This window comes from Protopterus annectens, chromosome 14.part0 (genome assembly GCF_019279795.1).
Source record: "Protopterus annectens isolate FY-2018-M chromosome 14.part0, PAN1.0, whole genome shotgun sequence".
NCBI classification, from domain to species: Eukaryota; Metazoa; Chordata; order Ceratodontiformes; family Protopteridae; genus Protopterus; species Protopterus annectens.
The window spans coordinates 748296343-748306415 of record NC_056748.1 but is presented as its reverse complement, the minus strand read 5'-3'; positions in this window follow the sequence as shown (position 1 = coordinate 748306415).

Here is a 10073-nt window from a genome sequence, read left to right as displayed (position 1 = left end):
AACCCTATATGTTCATGGTTTTTGCACAATTATATTATGCTGGAGCTATGCTGAGTCTTTCCTTATAATCCATGTACCAGTTTCCCTCTTTTTTGTTACCATCCATTGCATGATCTCAGTTCATAGTTTCATAGATAATTACTAGTCATGCAGTCCAGGAGAGACTATTGATGAGCCTAGCTCAAATTCCCAATTGCTCCATAATATTGTTTGGTTAAGTGAGTTCATGGTTTCACAACAGCCAAATGAAGGACAAGGGACTCAAACCATGTACCACAGGAAGGAGCTTGTTAAAAACTCACAGTCCTAGTCCTCTGTGACAACTGCCATTTTTCATTCTTATTAGTATGTTTCTCTTCTCCCAGTGTAACCTGATGAACACATTGTTTTAGTTAGGCCACAGCAGGACTCTGTTTCATGAGGCATATGGACATCTGTATTTCTGAGTTGTGTACTCCTTAACAATGTACTCCAGTGACATGTTGGGCTTTGTCACTGCCTTCTCAAATAACACAACATGATTTAGCTTCAGTTGATTAAAACACCTGTCTTCCTTTTCATAATTCCACTATTTCAATTCCTGCTAAAACACACACACACACACACACACACACACACACACACACACACGCGCGCACACACACAGTGATTTGATTGCCCACCCAAACTGTATTTTCTTGTTAGGAGCTCCAATTCACACTTATATGGCCACCCAACAATCTGCAGTAGCTCATAAGGAAATGCTGATCGTGTTCTATAGCTACAGCATGATGTCTGACACAAATACCTAATTGGTCCATTTTTATGACCATCTCTTGTGGCACCTCACTAATCATTGCTGTTCTGCTTGACAGGTCCTGTTAACACTACCCTACCCTATGCCTTGTAATATCTAACCATTTTCTGATCTTCGTGCCAGTCTGGGTCCCATAAGTTTAGGTTTCTTACCAGTATCCTGTAAGGCATTGTGTAAAAGTCTTTAAAAGTCTTGATAGACTATATACTTTGTATTTCCTTGATCAAATTAGACTGGTGAAAATTGTAGTGTGAAACCATGCTGTTGACATAATAACAAATAATTTGAATTCAGGGGCCTTATCAGCCAATCATACAGAATTCCTTCCATGCCCTTTCACAAACTGATGACAAAGCTGTCAGGTCTGTAATTACATTGTTCTTTATTACATGGGTACCAGCTATTTCGATACCCAGTAGTCATACTGCCTCGAATTTATGTCTACCGCCTACCTTGTCAGTTCCACACCTGCTCATAATTTCCTTTCCCTGCTGACTGCAGAACTCATCATTATTTCATCCATCTGTCTTGTTCTTCAAGTTTCATCTGCCAAAACCAAACTATGATCAATATTTCCTGTTTTCCTATTTATCAAAATGCATCCTTTTTGCTTGTCCATTAATCTGCTTACCATTCTTTCTATTGGTCTCTGTTGGGTTAATGGATGACCTTTGCCATCTGTCTTCTGATCATTTCATATATATCTTCATTCATTGTCTTTTATTTGTTTTCTTTCATTAACCAGGTTAAGTGAACTGGTCCAAGGACCCCTTTCAGCCATGACCAAGGCCATTTAGTGAATACAATGAATAAAACAGACATCAAAATGTAGACATTGTTACAAATATACAAATACAGCAAAGATTAGAATAGAAACATCATTAACAAACATGGAATGTAAACATTATGTGAGCATCACTGAGGCACAGTAACAATATAAAATGCAACAGTTTTGCAATGTATAAATGTGCAACATATTAACTGAAGCAGTAAGGAAATGACCCAGCTTCTGAAAAGTTTAATATTAAAACAGTTATAGCAACAGGAATTCCCATAGCTCATAATATTGCATACAGGGAATAGGTATGTATTTGAATAGATGAAGCATATTGAAAATAAGCAGTATATAATTTAGATGTGGTGTCTTTCCAATATACTAGAGAATGAGCTGAACAAAAGGAGGGTAGGGTTGGCATAATGGCTAAGGTTTTTACCTTACAGATACAAGATACAGGGTTTGAGTCATTTAGCTGTAGTGCTTGTCTGACTTGCTGTTCTCTGCCAGAATATTGTTCTATCTGCATTTGATTTTGGATTGAAGTTATTCATTTAAGATTTAGTTACTTTTATTGTTTTATCCTTTTCTTATGTTGCATTTCGTTTTAAGTTTTTTGTTGGCTAGGGTCAGTTAGAAAAGAATTGTTTGCAGATAGTGAATAACATCCAGCTAATTAGTGGGAGGAGCTGAGAAATAGCTTTCCTTGTTCAACTACGTATATTTAGTGCCATCTTTAACTGTAGTGCTTGTTTGACTTGCTCTTCTCTGCCTGACTATTGCTGATCTCTGTCTGCATTTGATTTTCCATACCCACCCTCCCTTCTGCTGGTGTACTTTTAAATTTGGTGGCTTTTTGATTTGCCCACCCCTACTATAAATCTGATTTTGGAAACTCCTCCCAGTCCCATCTCATCAGCTCATTCTACTGAGCAGTGAGAGATCAGCTGGCAAGGCCCCCCACCAAGTCTCTTAAACATGACTTATCTTCTGTTTCCTCCCTTCCCACTTACTAAAAACATTGCACTTTCCTCAGCTGCTTTAACTGTGTTTGTTCTTCTGCCTACATTATTTATCTTTTGCTGCATGTTCTTAAAGTATTCAGTTGAATTTAATCTGCTGCATTTATTACTGTTTTTTATAGCCTAAATAGTTTGTTATTGTTATTCTGAGCCTCTTATTTTTTGATTTAAGCACTTGGGCTTCAAACTAGTTATGTTATATAAGGAAGGTTTGTGGTCTACACTCTTGAGTAAGGAGAGGTAGCTTACACCCTTCTGAGTTGGGAATTGCTTGTGGAAGGCTTATTGTGACTATTATTCTAAGTGTCTTTGTTCTGATTTAAGCACATGGGCTCCAAACTATTTATTTTACATTAAGAAAGTTTGTGGTCTGCACTCTTGTGGGAGAAGTGGGTGTTCTCCACCCTTCTGAGCTGGGAATTGCCGGTGAAGGCTTATTGAGTTAGTTATTCTAAGTGTCTTTGATCTGGTTTCAGCACTTGAGATCCAAACCAATTATTTTACATTAGGAAATTTTGTGGTCTACACTCTTGTGGCATTATTGTCTAGACAGGTTTTTTTTAACTACTAGAGGATCTAGTTTGCACATAACTTAGCGTTGCTCATCAAGTTCCTTGTCATTGACCTATTCAATATTTAAATTTTCCTTACTCCTCCCTAGTAGATCAGTAGCCATGGACATGTACTTCCCGACTTTCTCTTTGTGGGAAATCTGGTTGAGATGGGTATTCTGAGGCATTGTAGCAATTGCCTTGTACACTGACAACCCACTTATTCTTAATAAAACAGATAAGGTATGCGAGAGGTATAAATACACTTTAACGCTGGAGGTAAAACTCTCTCTTATAACCAAAACTAATCCTATAGAGGTTTTCAGTGACACCTGCACCATACATAAAACTACTTATGCTGAGGCACTTACAGGTAACCTTTCTAACACACTAAGACATCCTGCACAGTACAATCAAAGAAAGGGTACTCAGCCATCATGTAAACACCCCATAAAAACACCATCCATAGCTACACATAGTAACACAGTATCCAGTGCCTGTACTGCTAAGCCCTTAAGGTAAACAAGAGCTCAGCCAAATTTCCTGGTCATTGGTGATTCTATAGTGAAGCACATTGATGCCCCCTCACCAAACTGAGTAAGGAGAGAGTCATGGTTAGCTGTCTTTCTAGGTCTAGGTTCCATCAAGTCATACAGGCACTCAGGTCACTGAGCAGGTACCAGTTTGACTCTGTCATAGTCCATGTGGGTGTTAATAACCTAAGATATACCTCCCTTGACTATATTAATAACCTAAGACATGATCGAGCTCGCTATTCATGTGTGTCTCAGGCAGCTATGAGCCAAGCACTGAGCAGCATGCTGCCTTCTCCAAGGATGATGCCATGCTATCAACAGAAAATGACTTTAAAATTTGGCTTAGACTCTGATGTCTGTGTGACTCCCGTGTCCTGGCCCAGCAATCAAGGAGCCTCAATCCTCACCACTAACACCAGTAAGGGGCATCTCATATAGGAGGAAAGGATAACAAATGCACAAAGTAAAGTGTGATTTCCCTTAAGAGCACATAGAGATCACAGTTAATCTGGGCCTGGTCGCTCCCTTGCTCTCCAGGTCCCCAATAAGTCTCCTCAATGGCACAGCTATAGGGTCCAGATCTCAGCCTAGTGGGCAAGCTAAAACCTCTGGCACCCTGACACACACACAGATACACACACACACACACACACACACACACACACACACACACACACACACACACACTTTGAGAAGAGTTTATACAACCACACAGACACTCCTGGGGAAGGCTGGCACAGGTTCTCCAGCTGTGCCCCTTTTTTCCCAGACTATACGGTAGTACCAGCTGCCACCAGCCACTAATATTTATCAGCTACTCAAAGGCCCTTAAAATGTTGTCCAATTATTACTATACAATATTATTATCCAATTGGTAGTATAGCTCAGGGCTAAAGCTATTGAAGTGGCTTTGTACAATTTACCAAAGGCATGCAAGTACTCTAAAGAGCTTAAATTATCTCTACAAAAACAGCCACAGTTTATTTAATAACAAATAGTCAAAACACAAGACAATACATTTTACTATACAGTGCTATTCAAGAGTTCAGTGATCACAGAGAAATACTTAAACTAATGCATTAGTACAGTTCTGACATCACAGAAAACACAGTCTAATCTTTCCAGTTTCTAGCTATTTCTAAGAGAAAACACAAGTCTAAGATAAACTTACATATAGAGCAAGACAGTGCTGATAAGTTGGATGGTCAAGACAAAAATTCTTAATGCTCTCTGATTCTCTCTGCTTTTAAAATCACATTCCTGGTTCACATTACATCATTCTTCGCACTTCCCTGGGTTACATTACATCATTCTTCACACTTCCCTGGGTTCCCAGGCTAACAGAAACTACATTTACATTCTTCACCTCTGGGCAGCAACCAGAGCAATAAAGGACATTTATGCATGCAAATTCTGGCCTTAAAACAATAGGCAGGATGCCCCACTCTAGACTCACTGGCTCCAAGTCCTAACATCAAGGGGTCACAAAATGCTTTACTTGGTCAGTAGAGTGCACTGTTGTTACATTTTTTTTCCAGTTCCACATGTAACACTATTTTTTTACTATTTAAGACCTCTACCTTTGCAGTCACTCTGTCCAAGGGAACATCAGTACTGCCAAGCAACTGTGGCTCACCTTCAGTCTCACTGCTACAGGGTAGCTCCCTCCCTGAAGTAACAACCTCACCAGTCCTGGCTGCAAGTATGCAGTCTGTATGGATCTCCCCCAGGCTACCAGACATACCTGCTTGCCTCCAAGCCTGACTGCGTGTAACTGCATAAACACATGATACTGCCTCATCCAAATTCTTCCTATCAGGATATCTGCAGGATGGTAGTTTGGTACCCTTGTTGTCTCAAGGCAACCTAATATTGGCATTTTGTTTTTCCCACTTACTGGCTCCCTCACCTTTTGTTCCACACCTTGCCTCTGTGACACCTGTATGCCACATGGCCCCACTGGTTGCGATTAAAACATTTAACCCTAGCTCCTGGATGTGTACCTGGACTAGTGGCTTCCCCTTCTACTGGCAGATTCTGTTTGGGCAGTCTGTGCTGCCCACCATGGGTTCCTTTAGACCCATGAGCAGTACTAGGGGTCCCTTTCCTGTGCAGGGATGCCCTGCTTGGCAGGTATATGTCTCCCTTCTTCTCCAACTCATCTGAAGTGGCACATTGTCTATCAGCTAAGCAAATGCTCATGTCCTCAGGTAAAGTGCTAAGGGCTTGTTCCCTCACCAAAAGGTCTGCCAGCCCACTCACCCACCTATGGAAATAAGTGCTCAGTTCAGCACCATAGTCACACACACACACTTTCATGTGCCTTGCGTCTATGCTCACAAAAATGTTTCCTATATGTTTCAGGTGTTAGCTTAAACAATTCTAACAAGTGATTTTTAACAGCAGTATAATAAAAACATGCAACATCAGACATTTTTGACAAAACAGTTACAGCTTTACTATGGAGTAAGAGGGTCAGGAACCGTACCCAGAGCCTTTGGTCAACACCATACTGTTTGCAGACCCTATCAAACATATGAATGAAACTATCAAAATTATACCCCTCTTTAAACTGTGGAAGAAATGTACTGACCTTTCGTGCTTCTGGGGTCCATGTTACTCCCTTCCCCATTACCTCCATGACTCTGGCGAAGAGTCAGCATTTCCTTCCCATGCTTCCTCTGCTGCTCCTTTTCTTCGACTTCCAGGCATAGCAGTTTCTCATTTTTTTCAGCCTGTAGACTCCTCAGTCTCTCAGCTGTTTCTATTTCCAAACGCCTGGCCTCCAACTCAAGTCTCTTTAGCTCCAGATGGATTTTTAAGTCCTCTGCAGAAAGGTTGAGCTGTCCATTCTCCGACGGTATTATATGTCCACAGCCAATCTGATTGTCCTCTTGGTTGCTGTTTTCTGATGCAGCTGTAACCAAGGGTGCAATCAGGTCTGCCTTAGTCAGGTTTCCATGCACCAGTCCACTAGCCTGGCACATCTCAGCCAGCTGGCTCCTTGTCAGCTTTCCGTACTCCTCTGCTGACATGCTGCCTGCTCACCCTGACTAACTAAACTAATAAAAGAAATAAAACAATTGTGATCTGAACTCTGAGTATTCACTGCATGACTGATTTAGAGTACAACACACCTTCAAAGCTCACAGTACACCAGCTACAGGAATTCACTCTACCTACACCACTACAAGCCAATTAGTATTTGTCAACCAATTAATATGTGGTGTGGATATCCCACCACTGCCAAACAATTAATATGTGATGCCCATGCCCTGGCCCAGCAATCAAGGACCCTCAATCCTCACCACTAACTCCAGTGTGGGGCATCTCATATAGGAGGAAAGGATAACAAATACACACAGTAAAGTGCAATTTCCCTTAAGAGAACACAGAGATTACTGTCAGTCTGGGGCTGGTCACTCCCTTGCTCTCCAGGTCTCCAATAAGACTCCACACTGGCACAGCTATAGGGTCCAGATCTCAACCTAATGGGCAAGCTAATACCTCCAGCATCCTCTCTGTCCAACCAGTGCTTCGTGTCCCTGCCCAAGTAGCTCACACACACACACACACACACACACACACACACACACACACACACACACACACACACACACACTTTGAGAAGAGTTTATACAACCAAACAGACACTCCTGGGGAAGGCTGGCACAGGTTCTCCAGCTGTGCCCCCTTTTTCTCAGACTATACTGTAGTACCGGCTGCCACCACCCACTAATATGTATCAGCTACTCAAAGGCCCTTAAAAAGGTGTCCAATTATTACTGTGCAATATTATTATCCAATTGGTAGTATAGCCCAGGGCTAAAGCTATTGAAGTGGATTTGTACAATTTACCAAAGGCATGCAAGTACTTTAAAGAGCTTAAATTATCTCTACAAAACAGCCACAGTTGAAAAGGTTTAAAAATATTTAAAAACAAATAGTCAAAACACAAGACAATACTTTTTACTACACAGTGCTAGTCAAGAGTTCAGAGATCACAGAGAAATACTTAAAATAATTCAGTAGTGCAGTTCTGACATCACAGAAAAAGACTTAGTCCAGTCTGTCTAGTTTCTAGCTGTTTCTAAGAGAAAACACAAATCTAAGATAAACTTACAAATAGAGCAAGACAGTGCTGGTAAATTGGATGGTCAAGACAAAAATGCTTAATGCTGTCTGATTCTCTCTGTTTTTAAAATCACATTCCTGGTTCACATTACATCATTCTTCACCCTTCCTTGGGTTACATTACATCATTCTTCACACTTCCCTGGGTTCCCAGGCTAACAGGAACTACATTTACATTCTTCATATATGGGCAGAAACCAGAGCAATAAAGGGCATTTATGCATGCAAATTCTGGCCATTAACTCTGGCCTTAAAACAATAGGCAGGATGCCCCACCCTAGACTCACTGGCTCCAAGTCCTAACATCAAAGTGTCATAACATGCTTTACTTGGTCAGTAAAGTGCACCGTTGTTATATTTTTTTCCAGTTCCATATGTAACACTATTTTTACCATTTAAGACAACAAGCCTGTGGTTTACATTAATATTTACAGATGACAGAATTATCTCCAAAATTCTATCTGGCTAGGCTGGCAGCCTTCATCGATCTTCACCCAGTCTTCACAGTCTGAATATCTGAAGGTGGCACTGCTCAATAACAGAAGTCTTAACAAGAAGCTTCACCCCCTGCAAGCCTTCCTGTCCCTGGAGAGTGTAGATATTTGTGTGGGAACAGAGACATGGTTTAAAGTTGTGGAGAGTGAGAGTACCCCAGCAATGCAAGGTTATCATGCTTTTCACTCCTTCAGACCAGCTACTGCATAGGAAGGAACAAAAAGTGGAGGAGTTTTAGCCTATACTAAAAACAACCTCATGTCCAGACTAATTAAAGTGTATGAACCACTGGAACTCAAACATGTGCAACTCACCATAAACAGGGTGCTCTACCATATCTTTGTGAAGTATAGGTCCCCCTCCATGTCCCAGGAAATCCATGCTACCTATCTCAGTGTACTAAAGTTCCTTACTGTTCAACCCAATGCAATATTCATGGGGCATTTCAACTACCCCTCTATAGATTGGGAATCCTACACCACTTCTAATGCACAAGCTCAGCAATTCCTAAACTTTGTTAATACCAACATCCTGGAGCAGATGATCCATTCTCCTACCAAGGGTACAAACATTCTTGACCTTGTACTCACAAACATGGTGAGCTTGATGTTCCTCACTGAATGCAATGTCTTCACTCATCAGATCTGACTGTAAGGTAGTATCATTTGAAATCTGGGGATCCAGTGACACCAGAAACCTTTAGGAACTATTCCAAGGCTAACCTCCCTCTCTCTACTAAGCAACACCTTGGCTAAGTTCCAAGCACCCCAAACCCAATAAATGCCATAACATATGCTGAGCTATTTACAAAATCTCTGTACAGCCATGTTGATAGCTGTATAGAGCAAGCTGTGCCCACTCATATTAAGAATAAGACAAACTCAAAAGACAAGCCACCCTGGTGGAATCATAATATCAATCCGTTATACAACAAAAGAAAAATAATCTTGGCCAAGTATAAGAGGAACAAAGCAATACATACTAAAAGCCCCCTGACCAATCTAAACAGGCAGCTAAGATGTTAATTAAGACTTCAAAGGCTACATTTGAAGAAAAATAGCTTCTAAGGCAAATGAGAAACCCAAAGCTTTCTACAGCTATATCAATATCCTCAGGGGAAATGCACAAAAAAATGCATAGAACGTATTGTAAATGGCATCACCCACACCAAACTCGAGGCCATTACCAACTTTTTGACTTACAGGTTCAGACCAAATCTCCCCACTTCTCTCCTGACAGTCCAAAGAAAATGCCACATACCATTCCCCAATGATTACCAGGGAACAGGTCATCAATGCACTTTCCAAGGCCAAAAACACTGCATCAATGGGCCCTGATAACATCTTGGGATGTTAATAATACCATGAAATATGACCTCTGTGGTCCACTTGAATATTTTTTTAACTAGAGCCTTCAGTCAGGTTTTGTGCCCATGGAATGAAAAATGGCCACAGTTACTCCACTGCACAAAGGAGGTCCAGCCACTGATCTGGGTAACTACAAGCCAATAAGTCTTAAAAGCCTCATATGTAAGACCATGGAAAAAATCATCATGAACATGATAAATGAGGACATAGGTAATCTGCAAACGCTGGACCCATCACAGTTATACTTTGTTAAAGGAAAGTCAAAGTATTAGATGAAGGTAAGACTGTGTACACAGCTTACCTCAACCTGATCAAGGATTTTGATACAATACCCCACTCAGGCATTATAGACAAGCTCACTAATTTACAGATTTATCACCCACTGGATAGCGAACTG